Raw genomic sequence first — 20,819 nt, forward strand, 5'->3', positions numbered from 1 at the left:
TTGGTTCTTGAAAGAATGAGGAACAAAGAGAAATGTTATTGATGATCTGAAAAATATCATGAAATTGATTCTTGAAGCAAGAAAAAGCAGTGAAAAAGGAAGCTTGCGAAAAAAAAAATGGAGCTAAAAAGAGTATATAGAAAAAGAAGGAGCAGTAGAAAAAGCCAATAGCCTTAAAACCAAAAGGCAAGGGTAAAAAGGATCCAAGGCTTTGAGCATCAATGGATAGGAGGGCCCAAGGAAATTAAATCCGGGCCTAAGCGGCTAAATCAAGCTGTCCCTAACCATGTGCTTGTGTCATGAAGGTCCAAGTGAAAAGCTTGAGACTGAGTGGTTAAAGTCGTGATCCAAAGCAAAAGAGTGTGCTTAAGAGCTCTGGACACCACTAATTGGGGACTTTAGCAAAGCTAAGTCACAATCTGAAAAGGTTCACCCAGTTATGTGTCTGTGGCATTTGTGTATCTGGTGGTAATACTGGAAGACAAAATGCTTAGGGCCACAGCCAAGACTCATGAGTAGCTGTGTTCAAGAATCAACATGCTTAACTAAGAAAGTCAATAACACTATCCCAAATTCTAAATTCCCCCAGAGACGCCAATACCTCTAAACTACAAAGGAAAAAGTGAGATGCCAAAGCTGTTCAGAAGCAAAAAGCTACAAGTCCCGCTCATGTAATTAAATTAATATTCATTGATATTTTGGACTTTATAGTATATTCTCTTCTTTTTATCCTAAGTGATTTTCAGTTGCTTGGGGACAAGCAACAATTTAAGTTTGGTGTTGTGATGAGCGGATAATTTATACGCTTTTGGCATTGTTTTTATATAGTTTTTAGTAAGTTTAAGCTACTTTTAGGGATGTTTTCATTAGTTTTTATGTTAAATTCACATTTCTGGACTTTACTATGAGTTTGTGTGTTTTTCTGTGATTTCAGGTAAATTCTGACTGAAATTGAGGGATTTGAGCAAAACTCTGAAAGAGGCTGACAAAAGGACTGCTGATGCTGTTGGATTCTGACCTCCCCGCACTCGAAATGGATTTTCTGGAGCTACAGAACTCCAAATGGCGCGCTCTCAACGGCGTTGGAAAGTAGACATCCAGGGCTTTCCAGCAATATATAATATTCCATGCTTTATTCGAAGAATGACGACGTAACTTGGCGTTAAACGCCAAGTTCATGCTGCTGTCTGGAGTAAAACGCCAGAAAAACGTCATGATCCGGAGTCAAACGCCCAAAACACGTCATAACCTGAAGTTTGACGCCAAGAAATGCCTCTACACGTGGATTGATCAAGCTCAGCCCAAACACACACCAAGTGGGCCCCGGAAGTGGATTTATGCATCAATTACTTACTCATGTAAACCCTAGTAGCTAGTCTAGTATATATAGGACCTTTTACTATTGTATTAGACATCCTGGATTGTATTTTCTATCCGGTGATCATGTTTAGGGGGCTGGCCATTCGGCCATGCCTGGACCTCTTGCTTATGTATTTTCAACGGTGGAATTTCTGCACACCATAGATTAAGGGTGTGGAGCTCTGCTGTACCTCAAAGATTAATGAAGTTCTATTTTCTTTTATTCAATTCTCTATCTTATTCTTATTCCAAGATGTTCATTCATACCCAAGAACATGATGAATGTGATGAGCTAATAACTCTCATCATCATTCTCACTTATGAGCGTGCGTGATTGACAACCACTTACGTTCTACATGCAACACAAGCTTGAATGTGTATCTCTTAGATTCCCCAACAGAATCTTCGTGGTATAAGCTAGATAGATGGCGGCATTCATCTGGATCCGGAAAGTCCAACCTTGTCTGTGGTGTTCCGAGTAGGATCCTGGGAATCCGGAAAGTCTCACCTTGTCTGTGGTATTCCGAGTAGGATTCCGTTCATGAATGACTGTGACGTGCTTCAAACTTTAACCTGCTGGGCGTTAGTGACAAACGCAAAAGAGGGATTCTATTCCAGTAGGAGCGGGAACCAACCGGTGATTGGCCGTACTGTGACAGAGTGCGTGCATTAGCTTTCACTGCGAGGATGGGATGTAGCTATCAACCATGGGTGATGCCTCCAGACTGGTTAGCTGTGCGAGTGACAGCCGTACAGGTTATTTCCCCGAGAGGAATGAAAGTAGCCACAGCTGATAGTGAACCCCTATACAAAGCTTGCCATGGAAAGGAGTAAGAAGGATTGGGTAGAAGGAATAGGAGAGCAGGCGTCCTAGAGCTCTACAGCATCTCCATTCCGCTTATCTGAAATTCCTACCAATGAATCTACATAAGTATTTCTATCCTTTTTATTATTCCTTTTATTTATTATTTAATCCAATAAAATATCATGTTTAAATTCGCCTGACTGAGATTTGCAAGGTGACCATAGCTTGCTTCATACCAACAATCTCTGTGGATTCGACCCTTACTCACGTAAGGTTATTACTTGGACGACCCAGTACACTTGCTGGTTAGTTGAACGGAGTTGTGAATTCCAATAAAGAAAACCTCACACAGGTGCTGCCCCTTAGAAGCCTTCATCTCAAAATAATTAGAACATGGCAGTGCCATAAATAAGCTTTCATTCAAAATCCAAGAAACATATAATGTGATCACAATTTCGTCCACCATGGAACCGCATTGTTTTGACCTCTATAGCTCATGTTATGACTGTTTTAGTGCGAGAGAGTCAGGCTGACAGCTTTGCAGTTCCTTCAACTTCTTGTATTCCTTCCACTTTTGCATGCTTCCTTTCCATCCTCTAAGCTATTCCTGCCCTGTAATCTCTAAAAACACTTAACACACATATCACGGCATCGAATGGTAATAAGAGAGGATTAAACATAGCAAAATTAAGACCAAAGAAGCATGTTTTCAATCATAGCACAAAATCAGGAAAGAGAATATAAACCCATGCATTTAGTATGGATAAGTGTATGAAAGATTGATAAAATCCACTCAATTAAGCACAAGATAAACCATAAAATAGTGGTTTATCAACCTCTCCACACTTAAACATTAGCATGTCCTCATGCTAAGCTCAAGAGAAGCTATAAAGGAGTGAAGAGGAATGATGGAGAGTATGCAATGCAACCTATCTATGTCAATGCAACTACATGCAAAATGTTTCTACCTACTTGGTTAAAAGTAGATAAGTTCTCCAAGACAAATATGAATCAAATTCCACTAATTCAAATCGTACAATAAAAGTCAAGTAAACTTGTAAGAAGATAGTTGATGAAAGCAGGGAATATAGAATCAAACACTGAACCCTCACTGGTAGTGTATATCACTCTAGTCTCTCTAGTGTATAGGGTAATCACTCTACTCTTCCCTAGTCATGCTTTCTAAACTTTGTTCTTCATCTAACCAATCAACAAATATTTAATGTACCAATGCAAACATCATGAAGTCTTTTCAAGATTGTAATGGGGCTAAGGTAAAGGTGAGGATTTATGTATAAGGATATGTGAGCTAACAATGTGAATCCTTAATTAGTCTAAGATCTCACCTAACATACACACTTTATATAATTTAAAATACTTTACTTAGCTACCCAAAATTTTTCCACTTTTGTATTACACGCTCATGTATCAAACTTGTTTTTGAGTTTTGTCCCATGTGCATTGATTCTTTTTATTTTGCATTTGGGGTAATATATTTTTTTGTATCCCCTTATTTAATTACTTAATAAATTATTTTTATTTTTATTTTTATTTTGTTTTTTTATTTTCTTATCAATGCACATGGTAATTTAATTGTTTTGATTTCACATGAGCATGCTTCCCAAATTTTCAAATAACTTATTCAATTCAATTCCCTCCTTTTTTCTATCATCCCATGTTCCCATAAAATTTTTCACACTTAAATTATACACAATATCTATCTTAAGCTAACCAAGAATTCAACTTGGGATTTTTATTTTGTTTTTCTGCTTAAGGCTAGTAATGTGGTTATAAAATAAGAGGGGAGTAAAAAGCTCAAGGTGGCTAACAAGGGTGACATAAAAGGGTAGGCTTTATTTGGGATAAGTAAGTTAATAATCAAATATGGCCTCAATCATATGCAAGCATGTACATACACTAAATAATGGACATATAGAATGGAACAAAGCAACGATTGCAATCATAGAGAAGAAAATACACAATAATAAAAATTTATGGTTAAATAATGTAACCATGTAAATAAGCTCAAATCTCACAGGTTGTGTGTTCTTTGGCTCAAAAATCATTTCCAAATACAACTTCAAACAAATTTAACACAGAGAAATTTTTTAATTTTTAATTTAAATTAGTGAAATATTATAAAATAAAGTCTTGAAAAGAAATTTATTACTTCAACCAAGTAGTGGTAAAATATGCACAAAATCTAACTATAATGCAATCAAACATGCAAATGCAAGAACTAACTACAGAGAAGTTTAAACATTGGTGTTGAGTCAAAAAATAACTAACCCGCAGAAGTCGGTATCGACCTCCCCACACTTAAAGGTTGCACCGTCCTCGGTGCATGCAAAGATGTGCAAGTAGATGGGTGGCTCTAACTGATGCTTTTTCTCTAAAGATTGTGCGGTAGACGTGTTTACTGTTCTAGTTAGAAACTTTCCTTTTTCCCTCTTGGTGGCCAGCCTGAAAGAAGAGAAAAAAAAGTAACCCAGAAATAAAATTAAGTATATAAATAAAGTCTGGCTGGGTTAATGCCAAATAATGAGGGTCTCAATTACATGGTAGCTACAACATGCAAGTGAGAAAACAATAGAAGCACATGGCATGTCAACTAAATAGCAAACAAGTTAAGAAGCACTTAAAATAATGCAGGAGATATGCAACATATGAGTAAAAAGATTGTAACACCAATGTAAAACAGCAAATATAGAAAAGAAATGGAGAAGAAGAGAAAGAAGAGAGTAAAGAGAGAAGAAGAAAAAAGAACGAATAAGATGAAGAATAGAGATAATAGAAGAAAGTAAAGAAGGAAGAAGAAAGAATTAAGAAAAAGGAAAGAAAAAGATTTAGATTTAGGGAAGAAAAGATAAGATATTTGGCTGTGTTGGATAAGCTGTGCGGCGCAGGCGACGCGTTCGCACGGATAGCGCTTCCATGAAATGACGCGAAGCGTCATCCACGCGGTCACGTGGATTGATTGGTGCCATTAGCACGAGGGCAGCCTCGTGGTCGCGCAACTTTCTGTTTGAAACTCATATTGCCAAATCTTTGGGTGACGCGGTCGTGTGGATGACGCGATCGTGTGGATGCCCTAAATTTGAAAGCGGTGCGGACGCGTGGAGCACGCGTATGTGTGGTAGGGCTTGTGATTCTAGCACGAGTCTAGCCCAATTCTAGCTCAACTTTTGGCCATACACCCTTTTTACGTTGATTTTGAGGCACGCGTTCGCGTGGGTGACGCGGACGCGTGGGAGGCAATTTTCCCACATGATGCGGACTCAGTTGCGTGGATCAATTTGTGCCAAAGGCACGCCTTCAGCCGCGCTTTCGCGTGACTCTCTGTTCAATTTTCTTTTTTTCCGAATGCACTTGTGACGCGGACGCGTCAACAACGCTGTCGCGTCGCGTGCGATTTTTTTTTTTGCAGTATGCAGAATGTAAAATGCAATGAATGTCATGCAAAAATTTTAGGTTCAATAAAAATTCAAAAACAGACTAAAATTAAAACTAAAAAGGGAACGATCATACCATGGTGGGTTGTCTCCCACCCAACACTTTTAGTTAAAGTCCTTAAGTTGGACATTTGGCGAGCTTCTTGTCATGGCGGCTTGTGCTTGAACTCATCCTGATACTTCCACCAATGCTTGGTCTTCCAATAAGCTCTATCCATACTAAGTAAATTCCTCAAGCTTTGATGGAGTTCTTCACAAGCTTTGAGCTCCCAAAATTGATCCTCATATATTCCCAGATCCCAAATCTTGTTTCTACACCCGTCTTCAAGTTGATCATCATTGTTCCAGCCGGGTGGTACAGCTTTAGAATTCTCACTGAAGCATCCAAATAACTTCCTAGACCCATTTAATTGAGCTCTATACCAACTTTTGCATTTAAACTTAAAGCTTCCAACCATAATGAACTTTGCAGGATAATTCTTACCACTGACCATATTCTTCTTACTCTTAATGCCACAAAGAGCTCTAAGTTGACCATCTGTCTCCAGTTGCCCGTATTCAAGTGGAATTCGAAAGCTAGGGGATATAAATTTTACCCACTTGAATGTTGTGAAGGATGATGGCAACTTAGGGGGAGGTGTTTCTAATGAACGTGCAAGCTCCACTCCATTGTGCTCTTCTTTGACATCTTCCACCTCTTTGCAAGCTTCTTCAATTTCAACCTCTTCCTCTTGGTAGCTTTCTTCTGATTCAATTTCTTCTTTATTGTTCACCAAGGGTATGGGAGGTTGTGCTTCTTCTTCTTTAATCTCCATGTCAAGTTCTATGGGAGAGGTTTCAATGGTGGATAAGAATTCAGCAATGATTGAATCCATCTCTTGATCATCCCCTTCAAAGTCTTCAACCATGATATGCCTTGGAGGTTGTACAGCCACCTCAACAACAAATTCAAACTCCTTAGAAGAAGGTTCTGTGACTTGAGGTTCCCTGGAGGTTCTGCATCTCCTAAATCTTCAACCACTTCTTCCTCTGCAACTATTATGGCTTCCTCCGCTTGTTCCAGTACAAAGTCATGCTCCTTATTGTCCACTGGAGTCTCTAGTGTCTCTTTCATGCTACATTCTTCATTAGATTCTCTACATGAAGCCATGGAGGTTCCTTGACTGTCTGAATGTCGGAAAGATAATCGACTTATCGCTTGATCCAGGGGTTTAAGTATGAAATCGTATTCCTCCTTGATGGCTTCTTTTCTATGATAACTCCCTTCAACTATTCTTTCATCTTCGAGGGTCATTCCTATCTCCACATTTTGGGCCTCCTCTTGCTCTAAGACAAAATCAGACTCCTCCTTGATGTCTTCCTTCACTGATTCTTCAACCACTCCTTCGACTTCAAGGGTCTTTACTACCTGCACCTTTAAGGATTCCTCTAGCTCCTTATGAAGAATGGATTCGCGAAGATGATCCATTCTCTCTTGTTCCATGTCAATAGCATCATTGGGATCATATTGCTCTTGGATTGATGGATGTGGGTGCTCTTCCATGGATGGTGGTGATGGGATGGAGAGATCATTCTGTGGTTGAAAAGGAAGTGCACTAGAGCTTGAGGGTTGATTGTTGAAGGTATTTGGTGGTCCGATTTGGGCGGCGAGAGCTTGTATAGTAGAATTTAGATCGGCAAATTCTTTCTCCATGGAGGTTTGGGGTGGATAGGAGGGTTCATTTGTTGGGAGAAAGGGTTCATGGTAGGAAGGTGGTTCATCTTGATAATGATAAGGAGACGGTGTATATTGAGGTGGTGGTTCTGTGTATGGTTCATTTGTCTCATAAGGTGGTTGGTATGGTGGATACGGGTTAGGGTCATATGGAGGTGAATGGTGGAAAGGGGCTTGTGAGTATGGTGGTTCAAAATTATATTGAGGAGGAGGGGGTTCATAGGCATATGGTGGGTTTTGTTGGTAACTACAAGGGGGTCCACCATATCTATTATCTTGGTATGCATTGTAGAATGGTCTTTGTCCATGATATCCTGGAAGGTATTGTTGCCTAAAGGGTTGATCAGATCCTCTTGGCTCCATCCATCTTTGGTTGTTTTGACCTTGATGCATATTCCTGTTGTAATCTCCTCTTCCTGCAACATAATTGTAACAAGACTCATAGCCAAAGGGGTGAGAGTTCATAGTAGTAAGAGAAAATAAAAATAAAAACTAATGAAAAGAAAATATTTTGAAAAAAATGATTTTTGGAAAAAATAGGATAAGATTTTGAAAAAGATATGATTTTTGAAAAAGGATAAGATAAGCTTTTTGAAAACGATATGATTTTTGGAAAAAGATGAGATAAGATTTTGAAAAAGATATGATTTTTTTTAAAAAAAAATTTGAATTTTGAAATTTAAAACTAAGATAAGATAAGATAAAAAATTTCAAAATAAAAATATGAATTTTTTTTCTTTTTTTTTGAAAAATATTTATAATAACCAATAATAAGGCACACGTTTGTAATTCTCCGGCAACGGCGCCATTTTGAAGAGAGAACCTTTGCGTGGTCTAGAATTCAGAATAAATTTCCGTTGCAAGTATAGATTCTAAACCAACAAAAGTCCTTTCTTACAAACGTTTTGGTTGTCACAAGTAACAAACCCCTGATAAAATTGATAACTGAAGTATTCAAACCTCGAGTCGTCTTCTCAAGGAATTGCAGGGAGGTATGTTCTTATTATTGGTTATGAGTCTTGTAAATTGGGGGTTTTGAAAGTAAGAAAGAAGTATGTTAAATGATAAGAAAATTAAAATAGTAATAATAAAATAAACTTTTGGCAAGGTATTAGAACTGGAAGTCCTATCCTTATCAATTGTGATGAGAATTGGATTTTAATCCCACTAAGTTAATCTTTACTAAAGCAGAGGAAAGTCAAGTGGAATGATTAGTTTGATCCTCAAGTCCTAGCCAATCCCTGTGGGAAGACTAGTTTTAGAGCGATCTTCCAATTTCAACCACTGTTTTATTTGATAACTCAAGCGTCACCAATTACTTAACCAGAGCCAAAAGGGAAGATTCTAAATTAAATTGAAGACATCATAAATAGAGTAAAGCAAGCATAAGTCTGAAATACCTCAATTGCATTAATAAAAGCAGTCAAATCTAACATGGAAAGGTTCATAAACAAATAAAAGAGACAATAAATAAAAGAACATTGAACCTCAGATGAAGAAGAAAATATTCCTAATTTCTAAAAATCCTAATCCTAAATCCTAAGAGAGAGGAGAGAGCATCTCTCTCTAAAAACTACATCTAAATTATGAAAAGTGTGTTATGAGTTGTGATCTGAAGTGTCCCCTTCATTCTTCCACTTTGCAGCCTTTAATCTGTACTTTCTAGGCTTGAAACTTGGCCGGAAATAGCCCAAGATTCGCTGGAAACGAATTCTGCCACGCTGATTTTCGCAGATGTGACGCATCCGCGTGGAGCACGCGTTCGCGTCGCCTAAATCTACGGCCACTATAGCGAATTATATATCAAATCGAAGCCTCGGACGTTAGCTTTCCAACGCAAGTGGAAATGCATCGTTTAAATCTCTGTAGCTCAAGTTTATGACTGTTTTAGTGCGAGAGGGTCAGGCTGACCGTTTTGCAGTTCCTTCAACTTCTTGTATTCCTTCCACTTTTGTATGCTTCCTTTCCATCCTCTAAGCCATTCCTACCCTGTAATCTCTAAAAACACTTAACACACATATCACGGCATCGAATGGTACTAAGAGAGGATTAAACATAGCAAAATTAAGACCAAAGAAGCATGTTTTCAATCATAGTACAAAATCAGGAAGGAGAATATAAACCCATGCATTTAGTATGGATAAGTGTATGAAAGATTGATAAAATCCACTCAATTAAGCACAGGATAAATCATAAAATAGTGGTTTATCAGTGGCATGAAGGGCCAATCATATTTGCTCCAACATACAAGTATTTTCCAAATAAAACGAATTTATTTACCTCGAGAAGACTCAGATCGTCCTCAATTCGAGCACAAACAATGACAGAATCAGTTGGATTAATGATCATGTCTTCGAGTTCCTTAGAGTCATCATCATCCTTAACAATGTAAAACAATATGATGTTGTAGAGTCTCAAATGAAGGTCAATAGCAGAATGCAAATGAAGTATTGGAACTTACGTTCTTATCTTTGATATAAGGATCCAGGTCATTACTTGGATAATAAAGATCACCAATCCCGAAGCTAAATACCTCAACTCCTAAGGTAAAAAAAAATATTCAAATTAACACAGACAACACAACGAGATAGAGATAGCTAGCTAACCATAGCCATGGCTGATATCATGCTAAGTGATTCGATAGCTAACTCTAACTAAAACCTCTAACTAACTAACTAACCAAACAGATAGATAACTCGTTGAGATGTTATTGTATACCTTCATCTACATCATCGTGGTACTTGTCTTATCTGAAAACTCTCCGAATACTGCGTATAACACATTCAAAACTATTGGATTGTGATATTATCATGCTTGTTTTGACAGAAAATTATATGCCTTAAGAAAGATAGACACAAGAGAATGCTAATCCATTATTGCCTACTTTTTGAATTGTACTTGAGATAAGGCTATAAACAGTATTATCATGGGAATTCCAATTTCAACATAGCTCCCAACCTAACACAAATGGTTCAGATTCAGAATAGTATACTAAACCATATTAGTGATGAGAAAATAATTTTGAATTTCACTATTAATAATGCAGTAAGTGGGGCTGGTGTTATATGTACCACAAGGAACCCTCTGTCAAATAGTCCAAAACCAACTAATGCATTGAGAAACCTGATGATCATGGAGTTTGACTCCAGTAGCAACGGAAACCAATAGCTTATTCTTCATGAGAAGCAGGTTCAATTTCAAGATCACATCCTTGACTGCAACACACAAGGAGAAAATGGAGTGAAAATACAGTTGTAGAAGGCAGTAATTAGAAAGAAAGAGTGTGAATGATTGATGATGATACCTACTTAAGACCCTATCATCAAATTAGCAACCTCGCCTTCTTTTGGCTCTTCAATTTCCACATATTCCCACTTCAAAACTGTCATCAAATTGGCAACCACAAAGATAGGTCACAAGATAATGAAGCAAACCACATAATTTATAAATAAAGCGAATATATTATTCTCAAATTACAATTTATAAGAATAAAGTAGTTGTGGATTTATAACTTAGATAGAAAGCAAATTTTTAACTACTCAAGTTAAGGTTGATTTCTAAACAAATATTTAAGCCTATCATAAGCACACAATCTAGCATATAAAATCTGGTGCCCTAAATACTAAAAATATTTCAACAGATAGCACAGAGGAACAAAAGTATTTATACTTCTATTATGTGTACAAACTATGACTAAATCTAACGACAGAAACATGTTAAATTTCAATAGATGCTCTATACCTCTTCCTTGAGTCTATTCTCAACATGGAGACTAGACAATTGCTACATGCTGAACTAACACACTAGCCTCTGACTTTTTCTTGTTGTAGAACTAACTTGGATAGCAGATTGTACCCTCTTTGGACAGCACTGAGGTTGATGATGGCGATCACTCGGACCATAATAGAAGCTTTGATAGTTTCTAAGGAAAAAAAAAAACACAACAACAATAAATAAATAAATAGTAAATAATGTTGTTTGATGAGAGGTCTTCCTTATAGGAAGTTACTAGCTCTCTAATTATATATAAATAGCTTTAGATAGAGATCTGCAGAAGTTGATATATATAGCAAAACACAAGAAACAGAAACAACACTCTTCCCATGGCTTCTAGAGAGCAAAAGAGAGCAACATTAATGCACGAGAAGCTACAACTTCTTTGTTCCATTACTAACTCTCATGTTGTAATTCATTTTTTTCTTTATTTTTAATTTCATTGAATTTCCTAAATTTAGAAATTTTTCATTCAGTATCCTTACATACACGCCTTTATTTTCTGCCATACCATTAATTCCAAAATATCTGGATATAGAAGAATTGAAAGACGTAACTGATTAAAAATTTATCTATGATAGGAATTAATTAATTCTAATTTCAATACCTTATCAGCATATCCAATGTGGAATATCTTCTGAATCTTTTATTTCTTTCTTCAAGTAAATATCAAAATGTGAGCATGCAAGTCATGACATTGATGAAAAAAGAAAACAAAGAAAGCATGTTGATGCATGAAAACTTGTCTCTCAACAAATTTTCCTTCGGCAAGTATACCGAATTATCGTCAAGTAAAAACTCACAATAGAGTGAGGTCGAATCCCACAAGAATTGATTGGTCAAGCAATTTTAATTGGAAGATTATGCTAGTTGAGCTAAAAGGATGTAGTTGAGAATTGTAGAAAATTAAATGGCAGGAAAGTAAATAACAGAAATAAAGTGTAGAATCTTAAATGGGGATTTGGGGGCAATGAGCATGAAAATAAATGACAGAAAGTAAAGAGAATGGGTAAGATCAGAAATGGGAAAATCATTGGGTTCAGGAGATGTTGCATTCTCCGGATCAAGTTCATTCTCATCTCTTCCTCAATCAATTCATTCATTGATCTCCTTGGCAATCTTAAGTGATTGGATCCCAATTTCTTGGCAATCCAATCTCTCTAAGCTTGAACAATTGCCCAATTCCTTGATTTAATTGCTCATGGGAAGAGATGAAGTGTGGTCACTGATTATACCACATGTATTTCCAAATCAAAGTGTTGAGATGAAGTGTGGTCACTGATTATACCACAGAAAAGAAGAATCCATGATAAAAGTGCAGAAAAGTAAATATACAGAGGTAGTTCTCCAAAGTGCCAAGCTTCTCTATAGTTCAAAACTACTCCTATATATACTGCTCCTCTTGATCTTCTAGTGAGTTCTTCAAGTCTTGGATGTGGGCTCTGGATCTTGAGTTGAAGCAGTTCTAATCTTTAGTGGGCCCAGCTTGCAGAGAAGTATGAATTAGGCATGGGCGTTAGTGAGATTAACGTTAAGTGACATTGTGGGTTCGAGAACATTAGTGGCAATCACTTTTTCCACTAACGTTCCACCCTCAAATACCTCACGTTAACGCCAACGTTAGTGGCACTAATGTGACCACTAACGTTGCCTTTTAAATCTTTGCTAACATTATTGGGACTCACTTTTTCCAATAACGTTGGCTTATACCCCTTTCACAAGCATTATTGGGACTCACCTTTCCTAATAACGTTGCTATGTGCCTTTTGTCCCTACGTTAGTGTAACTAACGTGGCTCTTATCGTGGGTATGCTTCACCTTCGAGAGCGTTAGTGACACTTACCTTTGTCACTAACGCTCCAAATGCCCCTACTCTCCACGTTAGAGCTCACGTTAACTTAGTTAACGTGACTCTTAACGTAGTAGAGAATGCCATCTTCCAACGTTAGTGACAAAAGTGAGTGTCACTAACGTTGGCTCATTAATCCTCAACTCCACGTTATCTCTCACGTTAGTGGTCTTAACGTGACCACTAACGTAGGCAATGCTAGTTGATCCAACGTTAGTGACAAAGGTAAGTGTCACTAACGTTGGCATTGTTCTTCTCTTCCACGTTAGAGTTCACGTTAACTAAGTTAACGTGACTCTTAACGTGGCTCATTGCCAAGTTTTGGAACATTATTGGTGTTCACGTTTTCCCCTAACGTTGGAGTTCTCTTTTGTCTCCACGTTAACTACCACGTTAACTTAGTTAACGTGGCAAGTAACGTGAGCTATTGATGGCTTCGCAGGCGTTATTGGTGATCACTTTTCTCATTAACGTTGCAAGCTATTTACCATTCCATGTTAGTGTTCACGTTAACTAGATTAACGTGAGTACTAACGTGGTTCTTCCTTGCTTCCTTTGCCCTGAAATCAAGCAAATAAAGTGCATCAAAGCTCTATCCAAAGTCATGAGATTATGCATCATCAATTTATCATGCAATTCTAGCAAAATCCTTATGAAATCATATGAAATCATATGAAATTCATAATAGTTGCTTGAATTAAGGTGTAAGTGTATTTTCATCCAAAACTTGCCTTATTCACTAAGAAAATGCATGAAACTACCCTAAAACAGTAAAGAAAAGGTCAGTGAAACTGGCCTAGATGCCCTGACATCACAACACCAAACTTAAAGCTTGCTTGTCCCTAAGCAAGTACTGAAACATAGGAAGAATGAAATGAAAGAACAAGAAGATAATATAGAAGTAAAATTCCTGGTTTATGGGGTTTCATGCATAGTAACTTAGGTTCTTTCCTTTTTTGGTTTCAAGCCTTTATCAATTCCTTGGTCACTTTCTTGATTGCATCCTTTGAGACTCCTTTCTTGTTGATCCTTCCTTCTTTTTCAAAGTTTGTTACCTTCTTCTTTTGGCTAAGTGCTCTGTAAGAGGGTGACTCTTTATGATAAGCTTTCAGCCAACACTCCTGAACTAGTTGGTTCAAGGTGCTAGGTGTTAAGACACCCCTAAAGACTTACTCCCTCAAGTCTCTTTCCCTCATACATACAAACCACAGGCACATGGTTTGTTATTTTTCTTTCTTGAGACCTTGGTGTCCAGCACCTCTTTGGGTTACTAAGTGCTCTGTAGCAAAGGTTACTCTTGATAGTGGACTTTCAGCTGATAATCTCGGATTAGTTAATCCAAGTTACCAAGTTATAAGGCACCCCTAAGAGCTTATTCATCCAAGTGTATCCCTTGCACATAAACACCACAGACACATGCCTCAATTTTGAAACCATTGGTGCCTAGCATTGTTTCTTATTGTGTTTCTTTCTTTTTTACTTTTATTGCTCTTTCCCTTTTCTTATTGGGATCTTATTATTTAGTTAGTCTCAAGGGATGTGTTTCAAACATAGGACTTAGGATAGATAGTTGCTTTCTTTCCTTGTTTGGTGAACCAACTTAGCTTACTAATCATCCTACCACAAACATTCAGAATTCACTTCACAAAATAACTCCACTCTTGTTCTTTTCATAACATTTTTTTTGATTAACTTAAAGGACAAGCATACAAGTAAGAAAGATGAAAGTGTACCAGGGACATTAAGCTCAATAAACATAGACCTAAGCAATGAAAAACTTAAATACAGAATTGAGAATCCTAAGCTACCATGGAAGCATGTTCTATTTCATACATGATTTTCCTTATTTAAAGCTATGAATTAGATAGAACTAAGAAGGAACTCCACCACCTTAAATGATCATGTTCCTTTGTCTTGGGATCCTCCTTGATTACTTGAATCTTCATTCCCTTTGCACTTCCCTATCAGCTCTTTCCAGAAACCAGCATCCTCTATCTTCTTCTTTAATGCTTCCTTTTGCTGTTTCACTTTTCCCACTTCTTGCTCTATTAAGTCCTTGCGAACTGCCTCATAACTTGGGATGGCAGGGTGCAAGTTATGCATATGCCCAGTCATATAGTTTAACTTTGCCTGAGTGTTTATGCTGAATTCTTCTCAATGCAGTTGCCTTCTTTCAGTGAGCACACTGAATTCGTTGAATGCTTTCATCTGAGCCATCTAGCGTTGGTTGAGTTTCTGGAGGCATTTATCTTGGTTTTCTTGCCTTTCAAACACTTGATTGATGGCTTGAGTGAGCTGAGAGTAGTGCTCTTGTTGTTGCTCCATTAGCTGTTTCTGCCATTCCCCTTGTTGATTCATCCAATTTGATAGCATTTCCTCTTGACGATCCATTCTCTGAGATTGAAATTGCAACTGTTGTTCTTGTCCTTCCATGTATATTCTTGATAAATCGTCAATGGATCCTCGAATGTGGCCCAAATTTATGTTGGTTGGGTCATAATACCCTTCTTGATGATATTCTGTTGGTTGGGGTTCTTCTTGGAAAGGTTCTTCTTTTGGTTCTTCTCTTGATGTCCTCTTCCTTAGATGGGGTCTTTTCTGCTGTTGAGCTGGTGTTACATGCATTATGCGTTGAAATGTAAGTGACCTCCTAAGGCTTACCCAAACTGGATTACTGTCCTCGAAGACTACCTTGGCTTTCATGCATAATCTAAAGATGGTGCTGGGGTACCAAATCTAGCACCCAAATCACTCTTCTTTGCTGACTCTTGAATTCCCTCAGCTATGATTTCGTGCACATTGATGCCTCCACCCTTTATTAAGCAATGTACCATAGTGGCTCTAGCGATGTTGACCTCAGAATTGTTTACAGCTGGGAGGATAGATCGTCTCACAAGCTCAAACCATCCCTTAGCTTCCGGGGTGAGGTCTCCTCTTCTGATGAACCGGGGCCTCTTATCCAAATACCTTTCCCAGTCAGATCCCAAAAGACATATGTCGCCCACAATTTCTTCCAGTTCATCATTGTTGGGGCCATTATTTATTCTTTCTTGATAACCGAGCTCAACAAAATGTGGTGATTTCAGCTGGAGAACCCTTGTTATGGCATTGGGACTGAAATCCACCGCTGTTCCTCTTACGTAGCTCTTGAAGGTGGGGGTCATAGCCTTGTCTTCTCTAACCACATTTGCATAGAATTCCTTGATGAGGGTTGCATTAATCCTTGTTTTCGGATTGGTGAGCTTTTGCCAACCTCTTTGCTCAATCTTCTCTCGAATTTGTGGACATTCATCTTTGTTGAACTGGAATGTCAACTTAGGCAGTATCTTTTTGTTCTTTATTCGTTCAAACTCGAGCTCATGGAAGGCCGTTTTGAATCTCCTTCCATCAAAGGGAATGCTCTCCATTGGTTCCTTCCCCTTTTGCCTCTTGGAGCTTGATGATGCCATAAGTGAGAATTGGTTTGCGAAGATGGTGAAGGCTATGAGTTTGAAGATAGAGTTCGGTTGGTTTGAGGCAGAATGTGTCTTAGAGGAATGTGTTTTGGGAGAAGGAAGAGAGATGAGTTGGATGAATATTTGAGAAGTGCTAGAGTGGTGAGGGTTCCTTATATAGGCCGGTGGTGATAGTTGAATGGTGTAGATTAATGGCACGGCTTTGATAGTGGACGGTTGGGGTTTGGTACAAGGTGAGCACAAGGATCATCATATTTATGAACTGATTGCTTCGGTTTCCAAGATGACCTTTTCTCATCCTTTCATGACAATATTTTCCAAGGGGGCCTCCTTGAAGACAAGTGTGAGATTCCCTTGGTATAATGGCCGAATCTCCCTTCCTTAATTGTCCTATCAAGTCCCATCAATGTCCTTTTTGATTCCCTATACACGAAGAGAAAGTGCAATCAGTTATTTGAAATTTTTGGTGGGAAACTTTAAAGTGTGAACTAGCTGAAAAAATTTCTTTTTCTTTTGTTTTTAAATGACTAAATGCTTTCCATGAATGCAAATCAATCAACCATTAAGCTTCCCATGTATGCAACGTTGGTACACCAAACTTGTTTGTGATCACATGGTGCAACAAGTTTGGGGAATGAATTTTTCCTCATAAAGTGTGTTCAAACCCCACTTGGTGTGCTTTGAACACCAAACTTATCATGTACTATATGCTGCATGTAAGGGGTCTTATATTGGTTGTCAAAATTGATTTAAAAATACATGAAATTCGCCTTATTACTATTATTAGAGATTTAAGAGAGAGGGTATAGAACATGGGTTGCCTCCCATGGAGCGCTTCTTTAGCATCATTAGCTTGATGTTTAGTCCTTGTCAAGGTGGTTGATAGTGCTTGAAGTCTTATCCCCTTGCAGTGAACCTATATCCATTGGCTTTGTTGATAAGCTCCATATGCTCTAAGGACAAGATTTTGTTGATGGTGTACACTGGAGGCAGCTGAGATGAAATGGTGGGGAGGTGAGGTGGTATAGATGGGAAGTATGTAGAAATCACTTCATCTCCTGGCGAGAAATCTTCTGTAGGAATTTTCTTCTTTTTCCATCCCCTTGGGACTTTTTTTCTTGTGTCCGTTGATGCCAACTTGTTCTTTGTGGTTTCCTTTCTGAGGATGGTTTTGTTGTCTATTTCATGTGATTCTGGTGGGTCTGGTTTCTTTTGGATTACACTTGGCTGTTTCTCCTTTTGATTACATTGGTTGTTGACCATAGGAGTCCTTATGTGTGGTGTTTGTGCTTCCTTATTTGGCTCCTCCATCAGCTCATTGTCATCATGATCTGCTTCTTGTGAGAGGTTGAAAACATTGAAAGTGAGCTGTTCGTCATGTATTCTCAGCACTAACTCTCCTCACTTTACATCTATGAGTGCTCTAGCTATGGCTAGGAATGGCCTTCCCAGAATGATGGGGTAAATAGGATTCTCATCCATTTCCAGGACAACAAAGTCTGTGGGAAGATAGTAGCTCCCAACCTTCACTAGCACATTTTCAACTACTCCTATTGCCTGTTTTTGAGTTTTGTCAGCCAATCTGATAATTACATCAGTAGGAATTAGTTCATTGATTTGGAGCTTCTTCATGAGGGAAGGGGTATTAAGTTGATGCTTGCTCCCAAGTCACAAAGCCCTTTGTCAATCTTTGTTTCGCCTATAGCACAAGGAATGTGGAAACTTCCTGGACCCTTCTTCTTTGTGGGTGGCCCTGGTGGAATGAGAGCACTGCAATCCCTGTTCATCTTTATTGTCTGTCCACCCTTCAATGGACTTTTTCTAGCAAGTAGTTCCTTTATATACTTGATGTAGAAAGGCATTTGCTGGAGGGCCTTAATGAATGGTATATTTACATCAAGAGATGCAAACATATCGAGGAACCTTGAATACATTCTCCCTGCTACACCACCTTTAAGCCTTTGGGGAAAAATGTGCATATGGGTTCAATACCTCCTTCTTCTTCAGCTCTTCCTTGAGTATGGGTTGAAGTGCATGGCTTATTTCTTCCTGTTTTCCTTTTGATCATCTTGGAGGTGTTCTACTCCATTCATACTCCTTTTATCACTTATGGTTATCATCTTACATTCCTCCCACCTTACTTTCTTTGTTTCTCCCCTTGGATTCTTCTCTGTGTCACTGGGAAATCCATCAGTGGGTTTGGAAATTTGTTGAGATAGATACCCTATTTGGGACTCCAATCTCTTGATGTTTTCTCCTTGGTTCTTGATATTGGCTCGCACTTCTTCCTTAAACACCTTGTTGTCTTGGACTTCTCTACATAAATTTTCAAGTATAGCCTCAATCTTTGAGAGCCTATCATTTGTTAGTGATGGTGGGTTGAGATTAGGTGGTTGAGAAGGTTGGTTAAGTGGGTGTTGATAGGATCTTTGTGAGGTGTGTTTGTGAGTTGCATTGTTGTTGGAGTTGAGGTTGTGGCGTCTCTGATCTTGACCTTGGTCTTGTTGATTTTTCCACCCAAAGTTGGGGTGATTTCTCCATCCAGAGTTGTAAGTTTTGGAGTATGGATCATGGATTTGTCTAGGTGAGTTTCCAACATAGTTGGCTTGCTCCCAGTAACCTTCTTCTCCTATATTCACTCCTTCTTGAGCTGGTGATGAAGTGATGGCTGCTGCAACTTGGTTTTCCTCCACCTTCTTAGTGAGATTTGCTAGCTGCTTGGTGATCATCTTATTTTGAGCTAACAATGCATCCATGTGGTTCAGCTCCATTACTTCTCTGGTATTACTTCTTTCAGAGGCATAGAAGTAGTCATTCTCAGCAACTATTTCAATGACATCTATGGTTTCTTCAATGGTTTTCTTCTTGTTTAGAGAGTCTCCTGATGAATGATCTACGGCCTTCTTTGACTCATAGGAAAGACCTTCATAGAAAATGTGAAGTTGAACCCATTCATTGAACATATCTGGTGGGCATCTTCTTGTTAAGTCCTTGAATCTCTCCCATGCTTCATAGAGAGTCTCACCATCTTGTTGCCTGAAAGTCTGCACCTCAGCTCTCAGTCTGTTGATTCTTTGAGGAGGGTAGAATCTTGCCAAAAATTTGTTCACCATATCTTCCCAATTTGTTAAGCTCTCCTTTGGGAAGGATTCAAGCCATTTGGATGCCTTGTTCCTGAGTGAAAAAGGGAATAAGAGCAGCCTATAGACATCCGGGTGGACTCCATTAGACTTCACAGTGTCACAAATTCTCAAGAAGGTGGTTAGGTGTTGATTGGGGTCTTCTTGAGCACTTCCTCCAAATGAACAATTGTTCTGAACAAGGGTGATGAGCTGGGGTTTTAGTTCAAAGTTGTTGGCATGTTTGGTGGGCTTCTGGATGCTACTTCCACAGTTTCCTGGGTTAGAATTAATGTAGGAGCCTAGAACTCTCCTTTCTTACCCAGCACGGTTTGCAGGGCCTTCTCTAGCATGGTTGTGAGCTTCTTCTTCATGATTATTTTCCAAATTCTCTTCCATGTTGGGTTCAAAGTACTCTTCCTCTTCCTCAGCACCAATAATTCCTTTTCCTCTTGCTTCCCTCCTTAGTCTCCAGAGGGTCCTTTCAAGTTCTGAATCGAAGGAAGTTGAAGCTCCCTCTCTTCTCCCTGTCATACAACTAACAAAACACACAGCAAGAGATAAAATGAAGAGATTATTCTTGTTAGAGTAATTGTTAGTGTGAGTGATGCAAATTATCAAACAGTTAGTGGGTTAGTGAGCAAAATTGTAATTAACAAAGAACGAAAGAAAACAGAGAGGGTAAAGGGGATGAGGAAGAACTAAACAAACTGAAGGAAATTGATTGAATCAATAAACAAATAAAGAAAAAGAAAAATGCTCAATCTAATGAACTTCCAACTTAATCATTGTTGATTCAAAATCAATCCCCGGCAACGGCGCCATAAACTTGATGCATGAAAACTTGTCTCTCAACAAATTTCCCTTCGGCAAGTATACCGAATTGTCGTCAAGTAAAAACTCACAATAGAGTGAGGTCGAATCCCACAAGGATTGATTGGTCAAGCAATTTTAATTGGAAGATTATGCTAGTTGAGCTAAACAGGATGTAGTTGAGAATTGCAGAAAATTAAATGGCAGGAAAGTAAATAACAGAAAATAAAGTGCAGAATCTTAAATGGGTATTTGGGGCAATGAGCATGAAAATAAATGACAGAAAGTAAAGAGAATGGGTAAGATCAGAAATGGGGAAATCATTGGGTTCAGGAGATGTTGCATTCTCCGGATCAAGTTCATTCTCATCTCTTTCTCAATCAATGCATTCATTGATCTCCTTGGCAATCTTAGGTGATTGGATCCCAATTCCTTGGCAATCCAATCTCTCTAAGCTTGAACAATTGCCCAATTTCTTG

The 20,819-nt window shown here is 38.4% G+C and overlaps 1 non-coding gene across 1 annotated transcript; it reads left to right on the forward strand.

The window, feature by feature from the left end:
- The first annotated feature begins 19,366 nt into the window (after window positions 1-19,366).
- Window positions 19,367-19,473, forward strand: LOC130978400 (small nucleolar RNA R71). The gene has a single exon (XR_009086046.1). It is a non-coding gene; the product is annotated as a small nucleolar RNA R71 (small nucleolar RNA).
- Window positions 19,474-20,819: the final 1,346 nt, after the last annotated feature.

This window comes from Arachis stenosperma, chromosome 4 (genome assembly GCF_014773155.1).
Source record: "Arachis stenosperma cultivar V10309 chromosome 4, arast.V10309.gnm1.PFL2, whole genome shotgun sequence".
In the NCBI taxonomy this organism is placed as follows: domain Eukaryota; kingdom Viridiplantae; phylum Streptophyta; class Magnoliopsida; order Fabales; family Fabaceae; genus Arachis; species Arachis stenosperma.